The sequence below is a fragment of the Corvus brachyrhynchos genome, unplaced genomic scaffold (assembly GCF_000691975.1).
Source record: "Corvus brachyrhynchos isolate BGI_N302 unplaced genomic scaffold, ASM69197v1 scaffold580, whole genome shotgun sequence".
Classification (NCBI taxonomy): domain Eukaryota; kingdom Metazoa; phylum Chordata; class Aves; order Passeriformes; family Corvidae; genus Corvus; species Corvus brachyrhynchos.
The window spans coordinates 367,014-371,412 of NW_008240032.1; the positions used below are offsets into that span (position 1 = coordinate 367,014).

Here is a 4,399-nt window from a genome sequence, read left to right on the forward strand (position 1 = left end):
TGACCTGCGGAGAAGGAGGATTTTTAGGAAGATTTGCCCTGGTTTGGGGCACAAAGGGTTTGCAGAGGTGCTCCAGTGCCTCCTCCCACAGGAGCAGGGCTGTCCCCATCCCTAGAGGATGCTTGAGACCTCCGGCCGTGAGCCTCTCACCTCCTCCAAGACTCCACTGGAGAAACTTCCCTGACTCCAAGGCCGGCTCTCCAAACTTTTCTTTTATGGCCTGGAAAGTGTTGGGACATTTTGGAGTGGAGGAAAGGAGGAAAGGCCACCAAAGCCCCCAAGGTGAGGGATCACCCAGCCCTTCCCGGCACTGCCAGCACAGCATCCCGAGGGAAAAGCAGGAAAACAACGAGGTGAGGGTGGGATCTGCAGCAGGGAAAGGCAACATTCCCTTTTTTTCCACAAATCATCCCCCCAGTCCGTCCCTCTGGCAGATGAGGAGGTGACTTTTATTGTCCCGCTGTGACAGTGCCGTGACAGCTCTGCCGGGAGAGGATGGAAGGGAGGCAGGGCTGACTCACAAACATCTTTAGATTCAACAGGATAGAGAGAAAAAATTGGTTTTTCCACACTTTCCACTGTCCATGGCTGAACTCCGAGCGGTGGTCAAAAGCCAGTCGTTATTTTCCAGCTCTATAGTTTGATTTAATAAAAACCTTCATTTCTTCCCCTCAAACGTTGCCTCTTTCATGATCTCTTCCTCAATAAAGTGCTCCTTAGGAATTTCAGGATAATTATTGGCTGCTTTATTCCTTCTGAGCACTGCTCAATCACAGGAGTCACACAGTCGGTGACGAACACGTCCTCGAGGGTGGAAGGAGCTTTATTTAAAGCAAGGATATGATTCACCCTCCATATTTATATTCCCAGTGCTTCGGAACATGGAAATACGTGGGGAGCAACGATCCTGCAGCCAGATTTCCTCGGAAGCAAAAGAAAAAAGGGCAAAATACTGAAATTATTTTGATTTCAGCTTGAGATGGACCAGAGGAAAGCCAGGCAGGTTGTCCTTGTGCCCTCAGGATGGACAGTGCAGCCACGGGACTTGTCCTGAGGGATTCAGGGTGTTCCTGGGAAGGGGAACAGCTCCTGAGGGATTCGGGGTGTTCCTGGGAACAGCTCAGGGATTCAGGGTGTTCCTGGGAACAGCTCAGGGAGTTCGGGTGTTCCTGGGAACGGGAACAGCTCCTGAGGGATTTGGGGTGTTCCTGGGAAGGGGAACAGCTCCTCAGGGGTTCAGGGTGTTCCTGGAAGGGGAACAGCTCCTGAGGGATTTGGGGTGTTCCTGGGAACAGCTCCTGAGGGGTTCAGGGGGTTCCTGGGAAGGGGAACAGCTCCTCAGGGATTTAGGGTGTTCCTGGGAAGGGGAACAGCTCCTCAGGGGTTCAGGGTGTTCCTGGAAGGGGAACAGCTCCTGAGGGATTTGGGGTGTTCCTGGGAAGGGGAATATTTCAGGGATTCAGGGTGTTCCTGGGAGTGGGAACAGCTCCTGAGGGGTTCAGGGTGTTCCTGGAAGGGGAACAGCTCCTGAGGGGTTCAGGGTGTCCCTGGGAAGGGGAACAGCTCCTGAGGGGTTCAGGGTGTTCCTGGGAACAGCTCAGGGATTCAGGGTGTTCCTGGGAACAGCTCCTGAGGGGTTCAGGGTGTTCCTGGGAACAGCTCAGGGATTTGGGGTGTTCCTGGGAACAGCTCCTGAGGGGTTCAGGGGGTTCCTGGGAACAGCTCAGGGATTCGAGGTGTTCCTGGGAACAGCTCCTGAGGCATTTGGGGTGTTCCTGGGAACAGCTCCTGAGGGATTCGGGGTGTTCCTAGGAGTAGGAATATTTCAGGGATTTGAGGTGTCCCTGGGAACAGCTCAGGGATTTCGGGTGTGCCTGGGAACAGGAACAGCTCAGCTGTGGCCACATCCCCGCTCCTTTCCCAGTGTCCACAGTTGGAAATAAGCTCCAGCAATCCTTCCTGCCCGCTTGCATCATCTTTCAAAACCGTATTAGGGTCTGTCTCATCCTCTCTCCAAAGTAATGCCAGTCAGGAATATCGGCTCTGGGTACTGCCAGGCTGTGGCTGATGCTCAGAGCTCCAGGAGGTTCCTTCTGGGGCTGGATGTTGTGATTTGCTTCACTGAGACTGTGCCTTTGGGAAAGGGAAAGAATCAGGGAATCCCAGAATGGTTTGGGGTTGGAAGGGATCTTACAGCTCATCCCATCCCAGCCCTGCCATGGCAGGGACACCTCCCACTGTCCCAGGCTGCTCCCAGCCCCATCGAGCCTGGCCTTGGACACCTCCAGGGATGTTGAAGATGTGAAAGAACTCCATTAACTGCTACCGATCGCAGGGAAAAGCAGCAAAAGCTGGAGGCAGTGAGGACTGGGATAGCACAGCTGGAAAGAGTCACCTGGAGGACATTGCTGGGGGTTTTTATGGAATCATGGAATGGTTTGTGTTGGAAGGGACCTTAAAGATCACCCAGTGCCACCCCCAGGGACCCCTCCCACTGTGCCAGGCTGCTCCAGCCCCAATGTCCAGCCTGGCCTTGGGCACTGCCAGGGATCCAGGGGCAGCCCCAGCTGCTCTGGCAGTTCCATGCCAGCCCCTGCCCACCCTGCCCGGGGACAAATCCTTCCCAAGATCCCATCCAGTCCTGCCCCGGTGGGACAAACCCAGAGCACAAGGAGCCGGCGGAGCTCAGGAGCAGCAGCGCCGGGGTTGGAGCCGATCACACGCCGAGCGTGAGTCAGATCCGATCAGCTGTCGCAGGAGAGAAACGGGGCTTGGGGACCTGGAAACAGCGAAATCACTGGAAGACACGGGAAGGCGCCAGGCTGCTCCGCGCTGGGTGTTGGGGACGCGGCAGAGGCGCCCACGGAGCTGGGAATGGTCCCTGCAGGGAAGCACAGGCGGGACACAGCTCCAGCAGCGGAGGGTTCGCCTGAGGGGATGCAGCATCCCCGGGGCTGCAGGGATTTAACTCTTCTCGGGGGGATTTAATGCCCAAAGAGGGAAAGGTCGGTCAGGAGTGATTTATTCGGGGCCATCCTGGGCTCGGTGGGTTATAGATCCTGCGGGAAGCACCAGGAAAATCCAGGACAGCACAAACAGGAGGGGAGCGGCCCGTCCTGCGCCTGCTGCAGCGCTGGTGCGAGCCGGGCACGCTCCAGAAGCGGCTCCAGCCGCGGAACCTCTGTCCCAGGGCCGTGGGTGTGCTCAGGGTGCTCCTTCCCACGCAGGGATGCTCCCGCTGGCTGGGCCGGACCAGCCGCACCGGTGGCCGGAGGGACGGAATGTGACCACGGCCGCGTCCAGGCTGCAGCTCCCCCGGCGACAGCCTGAGCTGCTCGTTTATTTCTGATACCGCGGTGACATCCCCAGCGCGGGGCTGTGAGAACGGGGGAGGCTCCTGAGCAGCTGCTGTCCCCGGGGAGCCGCGGGGACACGACCCGGGCACCCTGCGCAGGGAGAAGCCTCTTCTAGCAGATTCCTTTCCGTGCTCTCGGAAACATCCAGCTCAACGAAGCACCTTCCCCAACACCTCCTCAGCCTTTACCTCCTGGAAAAAGGGATTTCTGCTCCTTTCCCAGCCCCGGCAGCCGCGCTGGCAGCGGGGGATGCGCAGCCGAGCCACGCTCGCCCCGGTCCCCCCGCCCGCGGGCGCTGCTCGCCGTCAGCTGAGCCTCGCTCATGCAGCCCCAGATGGTTGGGCGTGGGTGGGAAGGCACCCCCAGCACCCTGCTCGGGGCTGCAGCAGGGGACGGCAGGAGGCTGGGACACCGAGAGTGTCACTCAGACATCGGTGTCCTCGGGACTCGCCCAGGCTGGGCCCAGCAGCGGAGGTTTGGGGCTCTGGTGGTGTCTCACACTCAAATCTGTGTGTGCAGCGCTTCCAGCAACTTGGCAAAGAGTTCTCCTCCCCCGAAATCCGGGAGGAAAAGCGATGTGGCACCGAGGGAGAGGGGCAAAGCTGTCACCAGCGGCTTCCAGGTCACCCCAGGAAGGATCCTGGGCACCTCTGCAGTGGGGTCAGGGGGCAGGAGCTCGGGGCATCCCTGCCAGGGGAGAACCAACACTCGGCTCTCCTCAATTCCCAGCTGTTTCCACCAGAAGCAACAAAATGAAGCTTGTAAATCCTCCAGCCCTTAAATCCCGCAAATCCAGGCTGCAGCCTTGCAGGAGCAGCGACTGCAGTGGCACCAAGGTCCATCCTCCCGTGCCCAGGAGGGCACAGCCCGGAGATTTCCCTCCGCAGAGCCCCGGTGAGGATGTCAGGGCACAAAGGGACATTTGTTGACAGAAACGCACAGGGATCAATCTGCATTCATGCCCCACCCCACTGCGTTGGTCTCCAAATGCTTCTGCAGGGCTGGAAGGAGATGAGCTTTAAAGTCCCTTCTAACCCAAACCA

The 4,399-nt window shown here is 58.4% G+C and overlaps 1 long non-coding RNA gene across 1 annotated transcript; it reads left to right on the plus strand.

Annotated features, from left to right (window-relative positions):
- The first annotated feature begins 2,577 nt into the window (after positions 1 to 2,577).
- LOC108449024 lies at positions 2,578 to 4,399 on the plus strand. The gene is made up of 2 exons (XR_001865120.1): positions 2,578 to 2,729; positions 3,228 to 4,399. It is a non-coding gene; the product is annotated as an uncharacterized LOC108449024 (long non-coding RNA).